The 25,785-nt window shown below is 41.4% G+C and overlaps 1 protein-coding gene and 1 long non-coding RNA gene across 4 annotated transcripts in view; both read right to left on the bottom strand.

The window, feature by feature from the left end:
- PHF2 (PHD finger protein 2) overlaps nt 1–25,785 on the bottom strand; it is a 142,074-nt gene that overhangs the window by 102,114 nt on the left and 14,175 nt on the right. The gene's annotated exons all lie outside the window — the stretch shown is intronic.
- On the bottom strand, nt 4,473–7,934 carry LOC122466513. The gene is made up of 3 exons (XR_006292108.1): nt 7,924–7,934; nt 5,938–5,943; nt 4,473–4,737 (listed from the first exon to the last, which is right to left on the bottom strand). It is a non-coding gene; the product is annotated as an uncharacterized LOC122466513 (long non-coding RNA).

The raw sequence follows: 25,785 nt of genomic DNA, 5'->3' as shown, positions 1-25,785 counted from the left end.
CTGCTGCACCATTCTGCGGTACTATTTGTATAAAATAATATACCTTGCCCAAGTCAAGAAAGCTGGAATTATTAGTGCTAGGATCATTGCTACATGCAAAAGTTATTTTCTACCTTTACCTTTTTGGCAGTGACCACCTATAACCTGCAAAGCACCATAATCATTCAGTGCTCTCACTCACATAATAACCCTGTGCTCTTTCACCCTTTCTTACTTGATTAGCTCTTCAGATAGAGCTGCAAAAAGAGAGAATGGTCTCAACAAAAGCCAGCTAAACCAATAGCCATTCAATGGCAGATCTGCCTGCTAAACAAATGCAGTTGCTTTCACTGACAACCTTATGTTCCTGCTCTTCTCTAAATACCTGGTTTTATTTTAAAGACGAACGAGTCACATCTCAAGCTGGTATAAACTGGCATAGCTCCACTGAAGTCAGCTATGGCAATTTACACTCATGGAGGATTTGCCCCATGGCTTTAACCATTCTCCCATTTCACTTCCTATCCACAGTCCCCACTGCATGCACTTACACCCCTTCAGCTTCATTTCCTTGGCTCATAAATGGGCAAACAGCTGCTTCCGAAGCTTACAGAAATGCTTCTCCTTGGCTGGCAGTAAGATGTGCTCTTGTGTAAAACAAACAGCTGTCTCCCCTAGACAGACCACATGGAGAGTCGTGATTTAACCTCTAGCTGTATAGGAAAAATGTATTTACCACAATTTTAAAACATCTTGCACTTCTTGGATTGTGACCTCTTTGTGGCTGGGACCAGATCTTCCTGTACGTGTTGTGTGTCTGAGTGCATTATGGGCACTGCCAGAATACAAGTTATTTGCCAGTGAATCTTGCTTTGTGACAAATTACCAAGCCTATCTGTGACTAACACCCACATTTTCCGTAGCTTACAACTCTGCCAGGGGCTGACATTTCTTACTCTTGTTTCCATCTGGGAAGCGATTCTTGTTTTCTGCGTGAGAACAACTGGTATTTTCCCAATGCTAAAACAGTGCTCAGATGCGTTTTTGGTGCACACTTAACAAAACTGGTTTCAATTTTAAACTCCAGGCTTGGCCTGTCTGAGATCTGCAGCGGAGGAGGATATTGGGTATGTTTGAAAAAGCAAAGTTAAGAATTAACCAAGCTGCGGGTGAGTGGAAATAGCACACCATGCATGTACCAGATGTTACTTTAAGTGGGTGCAGAGGGCTAAATAATGCCCCTCCCTCTATCCCTTTCACACCAATCCTGAGTACCAATTTGAGGGCTTGTCTACATGGAAAAATTTACCCGTATACACATACTGCTGTGGTTATACCAACATAATTCCCCTTATTCCAGAATAAGAGTGTCTGCATGGGGAGTTACACGGGTATAATTACACCATTATTACTATGCTGGTCAGTTTCCCTGTGTATGTAAGCCCTTAGTGAATGGAGAAGAAGCAATCCTTCCACCAAGCCATTCAGCAGCGCTAGGGCCACAGTAATCCCTGTTGTCCCTGCATCTCCACTCTGTGGGAAGCTATGTCTAGTGGATCTGCATGACAGCAATCCTGTCCTACCCCAGTCCTGACCTGAGCCACCCTGCCCCCCTTCAGAACCCAACAGTTCCAGGCACTCATGGCATAACCCTGAAAAGTTCTGTGGCACACATGGGGTGTCTCCTGCATCAGCTACTCAGATCTTGCTCTGCCTTCCTGTGTGCACATCATCCGGTTCTGTTACCTGGATGTTCCTCACAGCCACACAAGGAGGGTACAGGATTTGCCATTGAGGGAAGATATCTAGATACTTGCACATGCGAATATGCACCTATACACAACCACCTGCACACAGGTCTTGAAGCTCTGAGTCCGGACCCATCACCCTTCCTAACAAGCTATTCTAACCCTGCAGAGTCTCCTCCTATTTTAAAATCGGTAGCAGGCCTTTTCTTCAGGACCCTGGCATCACAAATTTCACGTTATATGTTCTACAGAGTAGAGCAAATGCATAGGCCTCAGTTCAGCCCAGCATTTAAGTCCATACTTAAGTCCATCCCTATTCAGTAAAGCAACTGAAGTATTTCTTTAAGGTTAGGCTGGCTCTATGGAACAGGACTGGACTGCTGAATCAGAGCCTTAGGGAGTGCTCAGGTTTTTAAGCGACTGTGTAATCTATTGATCACACAGTCAAACACAAGTTTGTCTGAATGTGCGATTGTTAATTGCACTTTACATTTCCAGACATTTGTGCGTGTAAAATCTTAGCCCTATTCTAACCTAACTTTTTGCATTTCCTATACTTTTTTTAGGCGTTTATCTTCCTAATACTCTAAGAATATACGAAGGCTCACTCTTTGACTCTCATTGCACTTAAAAATATATAGGGAAAAGCACACTGAGAATTGTAGTAGCAAACAAACAACACAACTGGGAACAGTGTGCATTTAAAATTTTGCACAACGGTAACTGTTCTCAAGGTAAAGATGAAAAAGTAATTGAAAGATACTCTTAGAGCCCCAAAGAATCCCTTCCGTCTTCATACTTGCCGGAAATTCAGCTTTAAAAAGTGTTCAGATCGAGGTTTAAAAACCCTGATTTTGTTACAGGGAAAAATATAAAATATTCAAGCCTGGAAGCTTTAGCGTGCTTGGAGCAGGGGAATGGATAAAGCAAATATGGCTAACCACACCTTCTTTTTAAGATGTATTTTAGGAGACAGGGGTCCATGAGGATCTCCCACATTTCCCACTTAAGCATAAATGCTTGCATACCTTAGTTATCGCTGCCACACAGAGACAGATTAATGGAAATCAATCGATATTCAGGTAGGATAAACTGTCCCCTTCAAATGCTCTGCATCAGAGTGCAGATTGTCAGTGCAGCTCTGCGCATCGAGCTGAAGAATTTGTTCAACAAATTCATAAGGTGTTCTCTCCCCACCGAGACCAGCATGCTACTTCCGCACCACTTTGGCCACAACCACAGATCCCCAGTGTGGGATTGCATGGCGCTGCCAGTAGATTCCCCCAGCCAATCTTTTTTTAAGAAAGCTGCAATTAGTTCAACAGCTTCTGCAGGCTGTAATTTGCACAGAGAGCCATTCTTTTAGGAACACAAGATCTGCTGCACTAGCTCAGACCACCAATCCATCAAATCAAGTATTCTGCCACCAGCCCTTGGTAAAACTTGACACTACTTTGGAAGGTGGAAAAGAAAAGCATAATACACCTAATTCTTCAGTGCAACGCACTGGGGAAAATGTACCTTCCTGACATTCTACATATCATAAACATTCCAAAAGAGGTGAGTTTACAAACAAAACAGATTGGGAGTGGGTGTGGGTGTTTCTCCAAGTGAGGGTTTTCTGAGATTATGTACCTCTGGTTTGCCTTCATTCCAATGCCCGTTTACACCACCCTATGCACTAACCATCATAATATGGATAGGCATTATCCACTTAAAATTTTACTTGAAAAAACACTGCAATGTTTGGTTGGCTCCAGATTTTACCCACAGTACCTTGTGCTTTTTTTGTTACATAATTTGTAGAGCCTATGCAACTGCTTTTCACAGTCTGCAGGCTCTTTTTTGTTTTAAAATAGGTTAAAACCCACACACTGGAAACCCCAATAATAATAATAATGGTATGCAAAAAGAGGGGCAGCCAGGAAGGTATTTAGTAAGGAAATCATTTTCTCTTCCATTTTTCACTAAAGGGTGGTTATAATAATAACAATTATTTTAGAACATTAAGAACAATCGTGGCAATGTCCTTTTGTATAAATTATTCAAATAATTCCCATAGCCATTCTTGGATATTTCTCTTCTTCATGGTGTAGCCTAATCTTGTAGCATATCACTATCGGTACTCAGAATCCCTTTCGTGCCCTTCTCTGGGTATTTTTCAAAGGGGTGCAAGATCTTTTTAAAATGTACTGGCAAAAACTGAATATTTGACCCCAACCTGGAAATAATCAGAGAACTTAAATATCATCTCATCACAATTCTTCAGCATCTATTTTCCTGCTCCAGCTGAGCCTTGAATTGGCCTTATTAAACTGCCTCTGCAGGCTGTAGAGATGTGTTTATATGGGTATCCATCATAACTTCAAGATCCTTTTTCATACTGTTGCAATATAGTTAAACCCTTCATTTTCAGTTTAAACTGATTTATACCATAAAAATTGCGTAAAAAAGTATTATTTGTTTTTTCCCCAATTTTCATCCTACTTTGTATCATTCAAATATATAAAAATAACTTGTTTGGTTAGGAAATACAATATATTACATGAGATACGTGTATTACGGTAATACATTAGTCCTTGTGTATATGCAAACCTGTCCGTTGAAGTAAGGCTATGTATTAGTCTAGAACAGTGGTCTCCAAAGTGGGGTGTGTGCACCCCCTGAGCATCCGTGGGGGTGCGTGGCAGGAGGAGCGCCGCCGAAGAAGTGCCGTCGGCACGGTGGCAGCAGCGCTCCTGGATCTTTTATTCTTCAGCGGCACGCCGGCGGCAGCTCGGCTCTCCCCGCCTCTTTTTTTTTTTTTTTTTTTTGCTTCCCCAGGGCTGGCCCCGGGGGTGTGCGATTCAAAAAGTTTGGAGACCCCTGGTCTAGAAGATACACACAATAAACAAACAGGCACACACACAAGCTCTGAAGCGCATGCGCATCTGAACGTATAGATGAATCTCACACCCAGCACGTACACATTTCAAGCTGTTAGCAGATAACAGTTTAAAGGTTTGACATACTAATATGGGAAGAAAATGAAAATCTGTAGCCGAATACATTTCAGAACACAAGGAAGTATTCAAAAGTTTTAAAAAAAAACAAAAAAGGAGAAAAGGATGAAGTTGAGTGTATGCTCTGCAAATGTGTGGCCCAATTATTAAATGTAAATATTTATAGTCTAATAGTTCCAAGTCTACAACAGTAAACTGTTTATTCAATTGAAAAGTTTTATTTGGGGATCAGAGATATTGTTTTCTTAAACTCAGAGATGGCATTGTATTTTGAGTTCTGTTTTAGTTCTGCAGCAAACCACAGTGAATTCCCTTATCAACGCATTCATCTACTGAATACTTTTTCCCCTGTCCTTCCGTCCACCAAAATAAACCCCAATATTTACCCAGAAAAAATTATTGTTTTCCACTGATTTTCACCTGTTTTTGTTGTTGTAATAATAAACACTGATAAATCCCCAGGGAAAATTAAATAAAATTAAAAGGAAAAACAAAGGGCCCTAATATAGTCTAGTGCCAACTGCCTGTCTGCCACAGGGTAGCCCCAGCATGGGTGACCACTGGCCCTTCTGCCTGTGTGACCCTGAATGTTGCCACTGCAAAAAATTCCAGAACCCCTCTACTGGTGATACCATAGTTCTACCCTCTACATTTGATGCTTGTGTACAGAAGGGGCAGACACAAGGAGCAAGGGTGCTAGCAGATGCCAAGTCACGCCTATTAGTACTAAACTTCTTCTGCATCACCATCCTAACTGCACAATCAAAGCGGTTGTGTGTTTGCGAAGGTCTGGTCTACACTACAGACCTAAATCGGTATAACTACCTATATCGGTGGTTGGTAGAACTACATCATGAAATATCCACACCCCTGAGCGACGTAGTTATATCAACCTAACCTCCACCTTCCCATGTAGATAGCGCGATGTCCCACCGACATAGCTCCCACCTCTCAGGGAGGTGGATTAACTGTGCCAACAGGAGAGCTCTCTCCCATCAGCTTAGAGCATCTTCATTAAAGGGCTAGAGCAGTGCAGCTGCACCAATGCAGCAGTTTAAGTGTAGATGTGCCCTAAAGCATGTATATTCTTCACAGACTACTTCAGTTTTCTTCTGGTGGCCTCTCTCCATTCACCAGGCAGAACAGTCAATAAGGATCAGCAAATTTGACACCACTTCTCTTGTTTTCCCTACATTTGATTTTGCAACCAGTTCCTTATTTGCGCTTACATTTTATCTTTAATCCATAGAGCTGACACATTTTCAAATCTTTCCACACACACTGTCTTCTTTTCACCATTCCTTCACGTCATGCTTAATAGAAATACCAACTTTTACCCCTTTCAACAACAGAGCTCCATGTATCCAAGAACACCACCGATTACACTAGAATTAATTTGGCACAGAAGTATTGGAAAGAAATTATGAGCAAAGTTGCTATTCTTATGCAATTATCATTATGATGAGGCGCTTTTAGATCCTAAACTGATACCTCGATCTGTCGGATGTAGTAAATATCACCAAATAAATGTACTAATTCCTTTCCAGGTCCAATTAAGAGAAAAACTGGAAATTCTCATATTCTCTTTTCATTCAGGTATGAATGTGTGGTATGTAATTACATATCCTAATGCAAAGTTATTTTTTCTTTATGGACTGGCAGGTTAATTATTTGTAATTAGGTTCAAGGAGACAATATTAAGCAAAAACTTAAATCAGAAGATAATTTAATTTTTCTGCATATACGGGACTTTATCATCATACTGGTCAGATACAATAGCCCAAAAAATACTGATGTTTTAGAAATGGAAAATTAATATTCAGTCAAAAAGAAGTGATTACAGATGTACAGTCTTTGTTTACTACAGTATTTCAAGATAGAGGACTGGCTTTATCCATCACTGTATGTGCGTGTCTTTCATTCATCATTTTCTGCATCCTTGACAGACTGAACTCAGAAGCTACTTATTTGTAAGGCAGCGTGCGGCTGCTCTGCTCACACAACATCCTCCTTACTAAACGGATCAGTGCAGGCATCTGCTGCAGGAGGCAGCTAATTGTCTCCTCCACTGCGTCGGATGGGATGTGTCACAAGGAGTCCTTTCATGTCTGACAGAGATCAGGTGGCAGAGAGAGAAAATTAAGAAGGGAAACTGTGCTGCTGCTATTTGCACTTCCCCATGGCACAAAGCCAGTGATTTGCGCTATATCGGGCACTTATAACATGACTGATGGCTTGACTGTCAGCAGGCATAAACTGATGTAGCTCTGTTGATTTCAATGAAGCTGCGCTGATTTACTCCAACCAAGACTCTAGCCCTGAATACAATCTCTTCCTTGATTAACCGGTCTCTACCCTACGCTGCAATGAAAATATTTAACTTTTACATATGGCAAAAACTAGCAAGTTGACGATAATGGATTTAAAGAAAGACAATGGAGCTTAAGATCAATGTCACCATGGGTGTAAATACAGAAAGCATTTTCATGATGGCAATGTGTATTAAAACACTGTGAAAAGTTATTTTCTCCTCTACAAGCAGATGGTGAAAATGATGTAATCTAATACATGACAAATACACATCTGCAGCTAAAGATCGTTGCCTCTGGGCCTACTGGTGATATCCAATTGACCAGTCGACAACACAGCTGGTTCAATGTAGCATTACTAGTAAAACACACATGGACACTTAAAACTAAAAGTTTCAATCCTACAACCCCTCTGAGTACAGAGCTCCCATGGACTTCAACAGAAGTTCTGCTTGCAGGATCAGGTCCAAAAGCATTTAAACATCATGGCTGAACACCTCACATATCTAACCACGCTGTATCTCTCTTGCCTTGCATGACTGTTATCTACCAAATCTTACAGAGCAGACAGACATTCTCACACTCTCTTCTTGTACATTCTGACAGGTTATTCATTACAGCTCCCAGAATTTCAACACAGACAACGGCATGATGCTTTGCAAAGAGAGAAATAGAATATTACATACAGCAGCAGTGTGAGCTCACAGATGCCATATAAAATAACTGCTAGGATATGCTTGTTTTCAAACCAATCATGCATTATGCTTTACAGAACTATGTTCGGCAAACCCAACCCTTGCGTAGTCGTATGGCCGTCCTGAAAATCCTTATACATGTATTATTACTCATGTGAGTAGTCCTCTGAAGTCAACAGGGACTGCTCACATGAGAAACATGACATAATGTAGAACTCATTGCAGGGCTAGGGTCTCAAATTGTTCAGAGTGAGTAAAAAGTGACTAGCTGTCTTTTTCACCTATAGACATATTTGGTGGCATTATCAAAACTGCTCAGGATGAAATGCAGCTAATTCTGCTCTCACGAACACCCAGGGGAGTTTCCTCACTGACTGCTGAGGGAGCAGAGTGGGGGCAAAACTGAGCGCTTTTTGAAAACTCCATACATTGTGGAAGCTTGTTATTTAAACAAACCCCTTCAAACTAAAGTAAAAACATTATGTAAAGTAAATTTGCTTCAACAACTAAAAGAACGTAAACAGCCACAAGAGCTAGTTACAGGTTCGCAAGACTTTTGGTACAGTTACAAAAATTAAACTAAAATCTTCTGAAAATATATGAAAGAGCGTAGCCATATATTTGCTGTCTAAAATGTGCTTAAATCTGGGGATTTTGATAGAACAAGATAGCTGCCCCTTTGCCAGGCTGACAAGGTTTACTTTTCTTAGGCTGATGTTAAAACCTTAAAGACGCTGACCGGGGAGGGGGGAGTTGAATGAGCTGTCAGCAGCAGCTAGAGGGGAATCTCTAACACAGACTCACAGATTGCAACAATGCAGTCTGCTTTGTCCAACTCACAGATGGAGGTAACTGAGCTGAATGGAGCTCACTAAAGCTTGCAAGAAAAGATTAAGGGGTAGGTAGGGGAAAATATGCACATAGGCCTTTTTGCTTTATCCCTTTGTACTGTACCTTTGGGTGAAAGAATAAATCATGCTTTGTTTTGAAGAAGCTGCTTTGGATTCACTAGAATCAGCTCGCTGGTCTCAGATGCCCAGAAGAAAAGGGCTTACAGGTGCCAAACACAGCTGTGTCTGTCAGGCTGGCAGAGTTGGTAAACAGGGGCCAGTAGCCCAGAGATCCAGGCTAAGAGCGGTTGGACCACATGGTTCCACCCAGAGTGAGGTGGAAGAAGCCAGGCCCTTCACTCAAGGATTGAATGAGGGGGACTGGAAGGGACCCTAAAGGGCAGATCACCCTGTAACCGTGACACCTATCTTTTGCTGTTCTTTCCTCTCTTCCCTCATCATTCCTTTTGGGTGAGTTTATCTGGTTTCTTTACAAAAAACACAAACCTGGAACTGAACTTTAGCCCCTACTTAAAACTGATTCATTCTCTCTTTTTTCCAACAAAAGCATTGAATGCCATTTTAAAACTTTCACTGAAGGAAACTCTTATACTTGAAAACTCTTATACTTTATAAAAAATTTAAAACTTTGTAGAAATACACGGCTACTCTATTTTTCAGCTGTAATTATTTTACTATTTTTCCTCTCTCTTTGTGCGTGTGTTTGATAACAGTTAGCAAAAGTTTTGTCTGGCAGTATGCATCACACTAAACCAAGTCCCTGGCAACATAACCCCAAATCCATATTACTGTGAACACTGTAGCAATAAACAGTAACAAACAATGTATGTGACTGAAAAATTAAGATGTCCCAGAAAAAAACTATCCATTTCTCACAACTCCTCCTCTTAAAAGGGTTGCTTCATTTCCTAAGTTAAATTTACTGCTGGACAAAACCTCATCTGTTTCCAGAAAACTTTACACATACTGTTATCTTTGTTATTTTGAATTCTTTCCTTTCCTGACTTGGGCCCTGGTTCTGATGGACTCAGGACTCCTCAATGTGCATGAAGTTAAGCACAAACATAAGTCTCCACTGAAGCAGTTCTTAACACCACCACCACCACCTAATCCTTAGATAGCACTTGCCATCAGTCCATCTCAAAGTGCTTTACAGAGGAGGTCAGCATCATTATCCCCATTTTACAGATGGGGAAACTGAGGCACGGAACAGGAAGTAACTTCTCGTTCAGCAAGCCAATGACAAAGCTGGGAACAGAACCAGGTCTCCTGAGTCCCAGTCCAGCATTCTAGCCACTAGACCGTGCAATCTACCTGATTAAAACTAGTGGGACAATGCAGTACTATTGCTCACCTGGATCGGCAGCACAGAGTAGCTGAGTTCCTGCTGCACTGCAAGCTTCAGCGTGAGCAGCACTCACACTTCAACCCCCCAGCCCCTGACGGACCAGCTAGCTCAAGTTTAAAGCACCATTTAACTCAGCCTAGTGACTGTTGTGGGTGCTTGGGACTCAGGTTAGGGGCAACACTAGAGTTATATTCCTCAAACTGACACTGCAGTGAAGACAAGTCCTAGGATATGTCGACGGTACAATTGGAGGAGGCGTTTGCAGCTCATGTAGACATAGCGGTGCTAGTTTTAATCCAGCTAGCACAGCTAAAAATTGCAGTGCAGGCCTGGCCGCAGAGGCTGTACAAGCCCACCCAGGACCCCGGGTACGGACTCACACTGCTAACAGATGCTGGAGCCTATGTCATCGCATCTTCACTGCTATTTTTTAGCAAGATTAAAGCTACAGCAGGTATGTCTACATGAGCTGCAAACCACACTTCCAATGGCAGTGTAGACATACCCTCAATGGCACTAATGCTCGAGACAAGATACAATCTCTTCAGCAAAAGGATCAATTCTCTCATTTCTCTAGGAAAAGCGAGGTCATTAGTAAAAGACAGTTCCTAGCCCCTCTGAAGTCAGTGGGGCCAGGATTTCATCCGGTAGCCGGCAGTAAATTTTGATTATTTTTTTGAAAAAAAGAACATTAAGCTCTCCTTTGGTTTTACCAAAGAAAAAGAATATTAATTTCCTTTTGCCATGAAGTATGCATGTGGTTACCTCCTGTAATTCTTAACCTGTTTACAAATTATTCTATGCTTTAGAATTTGCTACTCTAACATCTATGAAGCTTATTTCCTTCAAGGGGGCATGAAAACCCCTAAATATTTCTTAATGAAACATTACTTTGAATTGCAGAGCAGCATATTCAAGTAAATAGGACTTAAAATACCTAGTAACATACATTGTCATTAGTAACTGAAGGATGCCCTTGAGATTGCACATTGTTATGTATGTTGGTCCTTGCAGTAGTAAATTGCTATTTGCTTCTCCTGATTCAGATGTCTGCAAATTGACAAACACTTACTGCACTCAATTTATGAAGCAGATTTCCATTTACCAAAGAATTGTAAAAAATGTAATCATGTTACATTTTGAGACATGGATTAAATGTCTCAATAAACACATTGAAGGCTTTGATTATTCACACACCTGGAATCTCTGTTGTTTTTTTCAAACTACAATCCTCCTTACCACTTCTAACTGAAACTGTGGGGGGGTTTCCTACAGCCTTTAGATGAAACATTTTCCTCTTATTTTTATGTGTGAGCAGTGCTTGTGTCCTATTTATGTTTCAAAGTTATGAGTGCCCGAGTTCTAAAAGGGCATGCTTACTTGTTGATACAGTATCTCTGAAAACTGTAGGAGGAAGAAAACAATATTACCAAAGACATCAAATTCACAAAGCTGTTAAAAGTATCACATGGGAAGTAATAAATTCCCCTCTTATTTCTTAAGTCCATTGTAATGCAGTCTTACACACAGAACAAGACAAAGTTTATTTAGCCTAATGTAGAAAAATTATACTAATCAATATAAGATTATGAGCCAATCTTTCTCTCCTTTCGCAGGCAACATGCTCAGTGAAGCCTAAGTGCAGACTCAAGCCCTCAGTTAGGGGAAGGGATGATGTACACACAGCTGTCAAGAATATAGATTCAGTTCCATCCTGGGAGACACACACACACACACACACACCTTTGTGTTCCTCGGAACTATATATAGTTCATCAAGAGAAAATACTCAAGCATGTGCTTCCATACTGGGGATTAAGGTGTATGCTTCCCTTACCAAATAAAAGTTCCGTTTTTTAACATGAGGGAACTTGTGGACTTGTAATACACAATCAGTCTGTGGAGTGACAAACTCCTTCAGCAGCAGGGTTGCTGGAACAATTTTTATAGTGGGGGTGCTGAGAACCGTTGAACCAAACTATAAACCCTGTATACAATGGAAACCACTTCAAGCGAGGGGGTGCAGCAGCACCCCCAGCACCCTTAGTTCCAGCACCTATGTTCAGCAGTGATGGGTACTGACAGTTAAGAGCTACTTTAATTCTGGAGTTTTACTCGCAGCATTTATTTGAAATCACACATCTCATTTTTAAACGAAAAATCTTGTTGAACAGCCTAGCCTTTTGCACCCTTGCACTTTTCTGAGCACTGGCAGACAACTGCACAGCACTGCACAGATAGTAGGAAAGTTTCATTTAGGGCCAAATTCTGCTCGAGTACATATGCAGCTCTCAGAAGTTTCCAAGGGAATCACAGATTCATAGATACTAAGGTCAGAAGGGACCATTATGATCATCTAGTCCGACCTCCTGCACAACGCAAGCCACAGAATCTCACCCACCCACTCCTGCGAAAAACCTCTCACCTATGTCTGAGCTATTGAAGTCCTCAAGGTTTAAATTCCTTCCCAACCCCAAATATGGCGATCAGCTAAACCCTGAACATATGGGCAAGATTCACCAGCCAGATACCCAGGAAAGAATTTTCTGTAGTAACTCAGATCCCACCCCATCTAACATCCCATCACAGGCCATTGGGCCTATTTACCATGAATAGTTAAAGATCAATTTATTACCAAAATCATGAAATCCCATCATACCATCTCCTCCAAACTTATCGAGTTTAATCTTAAAGCCAAATAGGTCTTTTGCCCCCACTGCTTCCCTTGGAAGGCTATTCCAAAACTTCACTCCTCTGATGGTTAGAAACCTTTGTCTAATTTCAAGTCTAAACTTCCCAATGACCAGTTTATATCCATTTGTTCTTGTGTCCACATTGGTACTGAGCTTAAATAATTCCTCTCCCTCTCCGGCATTTATCCCTCTGATATATTTATAGAGAGCAATCATATCTCCCCTCAAACTTCTTTTAGTTAGGCTAAACAAGCCAAGCTCCTTGAGTCTCCTTTCATAAGACAGGTTTTCCATTCCTCGGATCATCCTAGTAGCCCTTCTCTGTACCTGTTCCAGTTTGAATTCATCCTTCTTAAACATAGGAGACCAGAACTGCACACAGTATTCCAGGTGAGGTCTCACCAGTGCCTTGTATAACGGTACTAAAACCTCCTTCTCTCTCCTGGAAATACCTCGCCTGATGCATCCCAAGACCGCATTAGCTTTTTTCACGGCCATATCACATTGGCGGCTCATAGTCATCCTATGATCAACCAATATTCCGAGGTCCTTCTCCTCCTCTGTTACTTCTAATTGATGCGTACCCAGCTTGTAACTAAAATTCTTGTTATTAATCCCTAAATGCATAACCTTACACTTCTCACTATTAAATTTCATCCTATTACTATTACTCTAGTTTACAAAGTCATCCAAATCTTCCTATATGACTTCCCGGTCCTTCTCTAACTTGGCAATACCTCCCAGCTTTGTATCATCCGCAAACTTTATTAGCACACTCCCACTTTTTGTGCCGAGGTCAGTAATAAAAAGATTAAATAAGATTGGTCCCAAAACTGATCCCTGAGGAACTCCACTGGTAACTTCCCTCCAGCCTGACAGTTCACCTTTCAGTAGAACCCACTGTAGTCTCCCTGTTAACCAATTCCTTATCCACCTTTAAATTTTCATATTGATCCCCATCTTTTCCAATTTAACTAATAATTCCCTATGTGGCACGGTATCAAACGCCTTACTGAAATCTAGGTAAATTAGATCCACTGCATTTCCTTTGTCTAAAAAATCTGTTACTTTCTCAAAGAAGGAGATCAGGTTGGTTTGGCACGATCTACCTTTTGTAAAACCATGTTGTATTTTGTCCCATTTACCATTGACCTCAATGTCCTTAACTACTTTCTCCTTCAAAATTTTTTCCAAGACCTTGCATACTACAGATGTCAAACTAACAGGCCTGTAGTTACCCGGATCACGTTTTTTTCCTTTCTTAAAAATAGGAACTATGTTAGCAATTCTCCAATCATACGGTACAACCCCTGAGTTTACAGTTTCATTAAAAATTCTTGCTAATGGGCTTGCAATTTCATGTGCCAATTCCTTTAATATTCTTGGATGAAGATTATCTGGGCCCCCCGATTTAGTCCCATTAAGCTGTTCGAGTTTCGCTTCTACCTCAGATATGGTAATATCTTCCTCCATGTCCTCATTCCCATTTGTCATGCTACCATTATCCCTAAGACCCTCTTTAGCCTTATTATTTAGCATCAGCAGGCAGACATTGACCCTTGTTCACTGGTCTCTAATTCTGGCTGTTCCTAACCCCTTGAAGAACTGCAGCATGAGGGAGACTGAATTTGGCCCAGTTCCAGTTAGCGTGCATTTTGCCACTGACTTCCGTGGGAATAGGAATGGGCCAGTGCAGCAAGTGCCTTCAGCTGTGTTTCATACTTAGGATAAATAGTTCTGCTTTGCACAGAATTTGAGAATGCAACGGAAAAGTACCATTAAGAAAACAGCACAAGACAAGGACTACTTTCAACGTGATTTTAAATCTTGCTTGTAAACAGTCAGAGGGGAAGACAAAAACAAAATACATCTTTGTTTGCTTCTGAATTCAAACTAATAGCTACGCAGGAGTGCACTCTGAACATCACTGCCTCCTTGAGACCCGCACTTCTTTGTCTAATGTGACTTGACAACTCTCTCTCCCTCAGATATCAGACTCCTGGGAAATAGCCAACTACTTCAAGTACCATTTATGGCGACAAAGCTAATATTAACAAACTGGAAATCACCAACAGTTGCTGGCATCAATGCCTGCAATGGCAACCTTTGCAAACTGGCTTCTTTAAAAGAATGGTTTCTGGCTGATGGAGAAAATAAGGTCCAAATCCTGCTCACCCTACCAATTTACTGTCTTCAGTAGGAGTATTCCCATTGGTGAATGAAGGGAGAAGGATTTGACTGTCAGTCCGTACTTAGGAAAGCCTCATTTTAAAGCCAATGCCAGCTTTACCTGAGTGAGAACTGCAAAATCTGGCCTCTGTGTGTTTACAAAGAGTTGGTCACTATCCCTTAATATAAATGATATGTCTACATTGGTTATGCACTTCGCTTTTCCCATCCATCCCTTTCTTCATTATTTCTAGCTTTAAAGTATAAAGAGACAATGAACATTGCTGCTTATTAATAACTTTGTGCATTTTTTACTCTTTATCTGATTTCAAATATCATCAAAGCAGTTTTACTTCAGCAATACCAATACATGTATTATCTAGTTACAACAAACTGGGACAAATTCAGCAGTGATGTAATTACATGCAAGATACAACTGTGTTGTAAAGCCTATATATTGGTGAGCAGGCTATCTAACAACCTAGTTATACTGTCAATGTAACTGCTTTATCTCACACTCTCTCTTTGTTGTTTGTCCAGCTACGCCTTCTCTTCCTGCCCCTCGGATTGGCATAATTGGGCACCAAAACTTCAGTGGAGTGATAAGATTGCCGTGATGGACATAAACTCAATGTCCAGCCAGACCAGCTTAAGAACCTAGCCAGAGATCAATCCAGGTGACACTTAATCTATAAGGTGGCCATATCCCTTTGGGGTTTGCCACAAATTGATGAGGATGATTTGGAGCAGCTCTAATTTACACAGGGAACCAGACTGGAGCACAACTGGCACAAAATCAGGGAAGTGCAAAGGTGAGTTTTACACCACCTTCTCCAACCTGCTCTGTGTACCACAACTGAGAATCTGGCCCCCGACAGATGTCAAACTGGTGCAAGTTACACAACCGTTCTGTTGACACCTGCTTCCTTACCCACTTACCACTGAGTGTAACTTGCAAAACCATTTGCGTCCAAGATGAATTTGGCACGAAGACTTCCATCAGAATTGTGCCGAAAATGCACAATGAGAACCCGGGGCTCAATTCTCAGCTGGTGTAAACTGGCATAGTTCCACTGCAATCAACAGAGCTAAACCAGTTTACAGCAGCTGAGGATCTGGCACCTATTTTTGAATTGGGGTGAATATTAAAAATATGGTAAGAAGAAGAAAAAGATGATCAGTTCCAAATCCTTGAGCTGAATTTTTAAAAAATGGAAGAAAAATCAAAAATGTTGGGTTGGAGGACTCCTGAAATCCAAAATAGCAAAGGGTGAGCAAATAACATTACCTAAGATTATGACAGCAGTATTCCAGAAGCTGAAAAATGTACACAGATTTGTTGATTCAAATAGAATGTATAAGTAGAACTAAATATTCTGACGCACATTCAGAAAATCACAGTAGGTTGTCACTTATCTGCTATGCCATATCACTGCCAAGCTGCACTGAAGCACAGTACATTCAAAAGGCACATACTCCCCCTTAAAGAAATCATTGTCTTAAGATATTTAATACACATTCCATCTGCAGCAACAAGTAAAAGAGTCCGTTGCATTACAAACTTGCAAGGCTGCCACCAGAAGCAAATTCATTTAAAACCAGCAAAGAACAAGAACACATACCAGACTCTTAGTACAACTCAGTGCAAAGGAGGAGACATTCTATAAAGTTGGCTGCAATGACAGTTGCATAATTCAGAAGCAAGTGTGATCCTGGTGTGCAGCCAGCCAGGTTAAAATGGAATCCAGGAGAAGTCTAGGAAGACACTAGTAAAATAAGTCTTTATAACATCTTGCAAGTTCTGTCCTTCTGACAGAGCAGTCCTCACTCCACCTGTTTTTCCCAGGTGTAAACAATTAGCTTTCCCCACTTTGTCTAATCTTACTTACAGTGAAATTACAAATGAAAAGTGAAAATCACTTTTTAATCCCAAAATCTCAGAGTACTTCCTAAGCATTAATTGAGTCTCACAACACACTTGTAAGACAGGTCAGTATTGTATCCATTTTAGAGATGATTAAACTGAAGCACAGAGAGTTTACCTGCTTTCCCCCGTGTCTCCCAATGAGGCAGAGGCTGTACCAACAGCAGACTCCAAGAGTCCCATCTCCCTGTCCTCTGCATTAACCTCTGTGTTTAACCAATATACCTAATAAAGATAACCGTATTAATACGGCTGAAGTGTTCAATACAGAGACTTGAACATAGTAATTTATGCAGAACCTGTAATCCATTCATCCACCACTCTACAAGGTTTACAAAATTTAAGAACACATATGTGCACCAAAATTTGTATAGAGCTCCAGTGCATTGTTAACGAACGTGTGCATTTCAACACAGACATTGCTGCATTTTAGCGGTGGGGGAGATACCACACAACACGAACAGGAAGAGAAAAATATCTTGTCCAATAGAAGCTGTTTGTGGAATTTAGACAGGCAGAATGTAATAACCCCCAACTATCTCATGCTCACATCACCTGGCCTAACACCCCCATTCTTGCAAAAAGTGGTCTGACGATCACAAGCAGTCAGAATGCTGGCTTTGTGTTTAACTCAGAGGACACCATCTCCAATGGTACAGTTCCTGTTAGCATGACATGGGGCCTTGGTTCAATACTGACTCAAAAGGCAGCATGTCACTTCCAGAATCCCCAGTACCACTTCCAGGAGCACACTGGATTTACCTTGTGTATCCCCCATCCAAGTACTCCTTAAGGCCACAGATTGAGGCAGTATGAAAAGACTGTGTGAGTTACAATGCAAACTTGAATGTAATTTAGGCCACTAGGGCTGCCACAGATAGGAAGCTTGAAGATGTTGGAATAAAACTGCAGGAGACTCAGAAGAAAATTGAAGGCAACAACAGACGGGCAAAATGCTGTTATTTCTGATAACTGTAAGGAGTGCAAAGTATTGAAAAATCAATTTGATGACCTTGTGGACGAGCTCAGGGAGGAGTAATATCACGTTAGATGGGATTGATGAAGGCATAGAGACACGGGAGACCGAAGTATTATTTTCTCAATAAATATAGCAGGTACTCTGGGAAAATTAATTTCATTTCCCTCTACAGCACATATTTTTCCCAAGAAAGCCATCAAGAGAATTTCCTGCACGGAACTCTTAAAAGCTAAGAAAATGTCCCAGGAACAATCCTCGCTCACGCTTCGAGGCACTGCAGATCTCTTTGAATGGTCAGGAAGGATTTTTTCGCCTACACTCTGTTTCATAGACTTATGCATTACAAAGTTTTTAGGCACATTTTTTACCTTCCTCTTATGCATCAAGTTCTGATTTCTGACAAATACGCTAGATTATATGAACCATTATGCCAATAAATATATTCCCAAACCACCACAATATTTTATATTTTAAAAGAGGCAGACAGTTCCTGAGAGGTGGAGGATGGCTGCAGAAAATCATGACGACCATTCCAATTTGACAGAGAAATTTAAAATACTTTGTGGTGCTCATTACATAATTTGCTCCCATAGCTGTCTTTTGTTGGAAGTTATTAGTTTGGGCTGTGTTACAGTGACAGTACAATTGCGATTAAATCCATTATGAGCCTATATTTTCAAGTGATTTCAACTTTCTTCAGTAATTATACTCTTTGGATTGACATTTATTAATGCAAGTTCATAGTATTGCAGATGGAAAACACCCCCACGGGATCACAGAGTTTATCCCTATACAAGTGCAAAATATACTTTACCCCTACCATACTGACACCATACCAAAAGGCATTTTGGTCCTGAGGTGTTTCGAAAATAAGGGGTAAAAATCCATTTGGCTGTTGTGGTGATATATAAGCATGAAAAAAGGTCCATGGTTTGATTTAATGAGCATGTTAGTAATTGAGGGTATAGCGTGAATTCAAGGGGGGACAAGTTACTGTTCAGTGGAAGACACAAGAAAATGGTCACTGTCACATCCTAGAAACTAAGGGGTTTCTCACTCTGTGAAGGGGAGGGGAATACAGGAGTCTAAAAAATAAATATATTCTTTTCTGGGGAGTCATCGGTTGGTCAATTTCCTCCTCTCCAGGGCCCAAAACAAACAATTTTAACTTCTTGCATTTAGAGAGAAAAACAAAGGGATTCCCTGTTTGCTGCAGTCAGACAGAGCCTTCATGGCTCTCCCTTCTTAAAGAAACAAATGTATAAGTAAGAACCTATATGGGGAAGAGATTTCCAATAGCAGAGAACCGTTTAATCTATCAGACAGAGTCAAAATAAAATCCAGTGGGTGGAAATTGAATCTAGACAAATTCAGTCAGGCAATAGGGTGCAAAGTTTTAACAGTGAGGGTAATTAACCATTGGGACAACTTGCCAAGGAATTTGGTGGATTTTCCTCAAGACTGGATGTCTTTCTAGATGTGCACTAGTTCATCCAGAAATTATGGTCTTGATGCAGAAATTTTTGAGTGAAATTCTATGCAGGAGGTCAGAGTAGGGGACCATACTGGTCCCCTTGTGGCCGTAAAATCTGTCAGGTCCTCTTTTCAGCGGAATGGAACTCAACAATTCAAGTATCCCTTTGAGGCATCTAAGCAAGTAAGAGACCACTGCTTCCAGGGCACAAAGTCATGTGTCCTCTCTGCTCAGCTGGAAGGAAACAAAACCCCTTCATCCAGAAGGCCCCTCCCAACAAACCCACCCCCCTTTATGACTGCCTATTAACAATCCCTAACTGATAGGCATTCACTCCAAAGCTGGACGGTAATGCAGCCATTCCCATGACTGAATCCATTCACTCTCCAGCTGCGTGTGGGACATACAAATCCTCTCACAGAAGAAAACAGGTTTTAAAAATTCATCCACAGCAGACCAAGAAAATATTGGAGTGATAAGAGAGACTCTACACTTTCCATAGTAGAGATGAGTCAGCCAGGATTGTTTAGGACTGGAGGGCACCAAACTCCACTGTGGCCCTCTATTCTACTTAGGTCAGCCACTGTGGGAACATGACCTTGGCTTATTTGGTTGTTTTATGGTTTTTTCATGGGATTTCTGTGACTTGGCTTGGTGTGACAAAGGAAAAGGGAATTTATGGGCCTACATGCTTCTATTCTAGTCTCAATTGGGATTTGGTCTGATACTCAGCAGGATCCCTCACCACAACAGCATTTTATAAATTCACAGGAAACACAATTCCAAATGGGCCCCATGCAATGCATGTTGATGGTCTGCAGAGAGCTGGCTGCTCAAGAGGTACCGACTCCCTCCTTATTTTCAGCTGCCAAACTACATTAAAAGCCCGAAAAAATACATTGAAGAGTACTGTAAGTGTTGTAGTTGCCCGAGGGATAGTTAGTGATCATGAACAGGAGAGAAGGTGGACTATAGAATCACAAATGGAGGGATAGTGATCCATGAGACAGTCTCAGCATCAAAACACAGTCCAAACTATGAAAAAGTTTGAGAGTCCCTGGAATAGAGGCTCTGGTGACGTGTTCAATGAGAAGGAACTAAATATTGTCTGGATTCTGGATGCTCGCTCACTGTTTGATGCACTCCCACGTTATCCTCTATTCATCCAAAAAACATAATGAAAAACATTTGCATTCATTGTTGTATCTGGCATCAGAACGTTGAAGACTGCTGTACTGACTGTTAGAACTTTAAAATGAGATACTGTTTTACATTATTTTAGTACTGATGATGACTTGAATTGAAAGAATAAATCTGTAGGATTTAATCACATGACTCACATTTATTGAGTACACAAGTACATACAGGAACACATTCTACGCTCATTTAGTAGCTTCTAACATAATACGTCCCCCATAGTATTTACCCAAAGGGGTCTCTTCTCCCTTGCCTGTGATTTAAATTCTAATACAACAAACAGCAGTTTTACTCAACTGACTTTATTAGGAGGGACATTTTCAAAGCCTTTTGTAAGGTATAATATTAGCTAGGCAATTGGTTTTAAAGAGTCACTCTGCTAAAATACTCTAATTCCATATCTGGCCACTTCTTTCTCTGAACCTTAGCCCAGATTAAGCCCTTTCTATCTGTCCACACTGCTCAAACTATCATCCAGGTTCTTATTATCTGCCATCTTAACTATTGCAACCTTCTCCTCTCTGACCTTCCTGCTACCTTTCTCCACTCAGGCCCATGCAAAATGTTGCTGTTAAAATCACCTGGCTGGCCTATCATTCCAACAGTGTCCCACCAACTCTACCTATGAGTCCCTGCTCTTCCATCACATCAAGTTCTCCCTCTCTCATCCACTGGTGTCAGCATCCTTCATCTGTTTGTCTATTTCTCCCATAAACCCCTTTGTACTTTTCTCCATCCTGCCCCTTGGACGCCTGGGACATCCTTCCCAAACTGGCCATAATGACACTACCCTGAACTTCTTCAACACCTATCTCTAAACCCATCAGAAAGGCTGGACTTTCGTTTCCCTGGAAGGACTCAGACTAACTACCCAGTCAGCAAGAGGGAAACCAAAGAAGTGGCCACACCTGATGGAGGAAAAGTAAGCCAGCATACAGTGGCTCTTGCATTTTTATCTGTAGATGGTTAGGCCTTGGGGTCAGTCTGATCACCCCTGGTAACCTACTCCTGGCATTGGCTAAAATATCCATTTGTCAACCCAGGAAGAGGAAGCTGGACAGGGAGGCTCTCTGTGGATGTGACATCTTCTTCCAAACACTTGTTAGAGCACATCCTCGCTTGGCTCCTTTTTGGAGCACCGGGTTCTGTCCAGAGATCTCTGCTCAATATCCCCTTCTGGATCTCTCATTGTGAGCCTTTGACCCCCCTCTCTTCTTTGTATTTTGCCCAAGAAATCAGTCGATCCTTCTGTCTTTGTTGTCCCTCCTCAGTGTTAAGAGAGGCCATTGTAAAATCAATTTGTCTCCTCTGGTAAGGAATTATTCAAACAGGGTGTCTGCCACCAAGAAATCTCTGGGATAGTGCATGAGACTCTTATTCTAGGCTTCCCTAGATGTAGCATCCATATGGAGAGCAGTTGTGTTGGTGCGTGTTGGCTAGTGAGATCCTAACTCATTGGGCATCTTGTAGAGTAAGACTAGAATTTTGAATCTTGTGCAGAAATGGACAGGAAAGCAGTGGTGTATGCAAAGCACAAGTGTGATATGTTCACACCAGTCTTGCTACCTTAATGGGCAAACTGGTGCATGCTGTATGATTTGTAGTTACCATATGGCAGTTACATTCAGCCCCTGATACTGACAGCTCCAGTAGCCTAACCTGCAGGTGATGAACGCATGGATCACAGTGCTTAGGTCCTCAACTGATCAGAGAGGTGGAAAGCGTTCCCTGTCACTGCTGCAATCTGTGTATCTAGGTGCTATGAGGAGTTCAACATAACCCCAAACCTATGCACTACTTTGAAGAATGGTGGTCAGTAGCGTTCCCTCTAATTTTTTACATCCATGTGCGGAATGAATTTTGTTATGTGCACCAATATGGAGGTGAAATGTCACATATCACCTCCATATTGGTGCACGTAACAAAATTCATGTTGTGGGGGTGAGGCCGAGGGGTTTAGAATGTGGGAGGGGGCTCAGAGCTGGGGCAGAGGGTTGGGATGTGGGCTCTGGTTGGGGATGCGGGATCTGGGGTATGGCTGGGGATGAGGGGTTCAGGGCGCAGGAGAGGGCTCAGGGCTGGGGCAGAGGGTTGGGGTGTAGGGGAATGAGGGCTCTGGCTTGGGGTGCAGGCTCTGGGGTGGGGCTGGGGATGAGGGGTTCAGGGCTGGGGCAGAGGTTTGCGGTGTGGGGGGTGCGGGCTCTGGGGTAGGACAAGGGATGAGAGGTTTGAGGTGCAGGCTGCCTGAGTGCTGCGGTGGGAAAGAAGACTCCCCCCAGTCGTCTCTCGCCATAGCAGCTCGGGGCTGGAGGAGAGGTGCCTCTCCCCAGGTGCAGCAGCTCTGGCTGGGCTGGGCCAGGCAGAGGGAGGGGCACCTCTCCCTGACGCAGTAGGTCCGCGCTGGGGGAGAAGCAACTCCCCCTCCCCCCCCCCCGAGCCCCTGCATGGGGCTTAACAGGCAGCTGCACAGCCACGCAGCTTAGAGGGAACTTATGTGGTCAGATGCATTGATGGGGTTGGTATCTTAGCCAGCTTCTGCAAGTGCTTTATTCTTCCTACTAGGGCTATCAATTGCAGCTGACTCATGCAATTAACGGAAAACAAATTAACTAGATTTAAAAAAATAGTGGCAATTAATCACAGTTGTAATTGCACTGTTAAACAATAATAGAATACCAATTTAAAATTATAAATACTTTTGGATGTTTTTCTATACTGATTTCAATTACAACAGAATACAAAGTGTACAGTGCTCACTTTATATTACAATAGTGCCATGTGAATGTCTGTTCTCATTTTCATGTGACATTGTAAATAAAAAGCAGGCAGCATTATCTCCTGTAAATGTAAACAAACTTGTTTGTCTGAGACATTGGCTGAACTAGAAGTAGGACTAAGTGGACTTGTAGGCTCTAAAATTTTACACATTGTTTTGTTTTTGACTGCAGTTGTATATATTTTAAAAATCTACATTTGTAAGTTGCACTTTCACAATAAAGAGATTGCACTACAGTACTTGTACAAGGTGAATTGAAAAATACTATTGCTTTTATCTTTTTACAATGCAAATATTTGTAATCAAATACAAACTGAGCCCTGTACACTTTGTATTCTGTGTTATAACTGAAATCAATATATTTGAAAATGTAGAAAAAAAGTCCAAAATATTTATAATAATAATGTTACCAATTTAAATTTAACAGTCTGATTAAAACTGCAATTAATCATGACTTTTTAAAATCTCACAATTGTGATTTTTTTTAATCGTTTGACAGTGCTACTTCCTACCTTTATCACTTCTGCATTCTCTAAATTATGATTGAACCAAATAATTTTCATCCGTTTATTTCTTTCCAGCACTGAAATGAAGGAAGCTGCATCATTTGAGAAGTATTAGTTCATGTCCATGGTATGCATGGTCTCCCAATAATCTTATATGTATATATAAATATTTCATACAAAAAGCTCCAGGCAAAGAACATATATGGTGCAAAGTAAAGTGCTCAGTCGGTGTTTGCACACTTTGACAAACACACGTGCAAATCCAACGAAATCCAGAGATATCATCTATTCATGGAAATTCTCCTTCTGTATTCACATAACACATCTACTGTGCCAGTGGAACACTGAGAGATTATTAGTATTAAATGTTTTAACAGTGAACATGCATTAAATATGGGCTTCTTTTCCAGACCAATGTAAGGCCGGTATGACATATGGACTACCTCTTTATCAAATTTCAAGTTTCCAACACCTTCCATTGAGGTGCTAAAAAAAGTCACAACAATTGTTTCTTAGCAGAAAATCTGAATTTTTTCAATCCTTATATCTTTGAAATATGTTTGATGAAAATTTTAGGGGGAAAAATGTGCCCCTTATCTGGGAGCAAGAATACCTATTTTTGCTGAAATGCTAAAATGTTGAGAAAGTTATTAGCAACTAAAAATGATGTTTTATAATGGAAACATTTAGGTAACCTTAACTATAAGTGTTGCTACATGTGCCAGCTTTAATACATATGAGAACAGGTTGAAAAATGGGGAGGGGGGGGAGGGCAGAAATCTTCTACAAATGTTTTCATTGAAAAAAAGATCTGCTTTTCACTGGAGCATATTTCCTGTTAGTTTTTTGCCCAGCCCTAGCCACTGATATTGAAAATGATGGACGAAAGCACAGAATCCTGCTGGATTCCATGTGACAGGCCTTAGACCGGATCCAGTAATGCACTTAAATATGTGCCTAGCTTCTGTTATGTGAATAGCTCCATTAATTTCAGTAGGCTACTCACACGCTTAAAGTGTAGAGGTGCTCTGCTGGACTGGGGGACCACGTACACAGCATGTCTAGTAGAGTGACCAGATAGCAAGTGTGAAAAATCGGGACGGGGTGGGGTGTAATAGGTGCCTATATAAGAAAAAGCCCCAAAAATCAGGACCGTCCCTGTAAAATCAGGACATCTGGTCACTCTAGCTAGGTTTTGGGGAGCCTGTCTGAGACAGTGAAGAGCTACCACATTTACTTCTCCTAGGTCTCTTAGGCATTTCTTCAGCCCCTTACAGTCAGGGCCGGCCCTAGATCAAATGGCACTCCAGGTGAGAAGTGCCTTCAGCGCCTCTCCCCCATTTGTTAAACTTTTGAATACCTTACAGCACCCCAAGCCCAGCACCCCCCAAGCCTGGCACTCCATGCGGTTGCGTGGGTCGCCCGCCCCTAAATCCAGTCCTGCACAGTCAACCGTACTGAAGACTGCTGAGAGACCAAACAGTGTAATCATGAAGGTTTGTTTGCTATCCAAGGCCAAGAGAAAATCATCCATCAGCAAACTGTGCCATATCCCTACCAGAAGCCTGACTCCAAGGAGTAGAGGATATCAGCAAAGCTGAGAAACCATTGGAGTTTGGTCATCACCACTTTCTTAATGAGTTTGTCTAGTTAAGGGAGCTAGGAGACAAGGTGATGATGGTGTCCGGTGTGGGTTACTTCAGAAGTGGCTGGACTTCTTCATTCTTTATAGTGGTAAGTAAATTGCGTTCTTCAAAAGAGACAATGATGATTTCAATTACAGTAGCCAGGTAAACTTTTTACATATCCTGCTATTTTAACAGTATCATCATAGATACAGATATAGCAGCAATTGTGTTATAAACCCCACAGGTTAAACACTTTGCGGGAATAATGTCACTGTTTTCCAGGATGAATTTAGCTCTGTGTGCACAGGGGCTTATTACTTGGCCTTTCCAAATCATACTGCACTGACACTTAATGCATATATTCTCAGCCTAGGAATGCATTGTTTAAAAAGCGTTAACATGACTGATCTGTAATGGATTAGATTGTAAAATATCTACCACACTTTCTGCACATTTAACAATTACACCTTTACAAATAAAATTTTGAAGTCATTTAAATAAACTAATA

This window comes from Chelonia mydas, chromosome 7 (assembly GCF_015237465.2).
Source record: "Chelonia mydas isolate rCheMyd1 chromosome 7, rCheMyd1.pri.v2, whole genome shotgun sequence".
Taxonomy (NCBI): domain Eukaryota; kingdom Metazoa; phylum Chordata; order Testudines; family Cheloniidae; genus Chelonia; species Chelonia mydas.
Note: the sequence above shows the minus strand (reverse complement) of the source record. Positions and strands in the feature narration are given on the sequence as shown.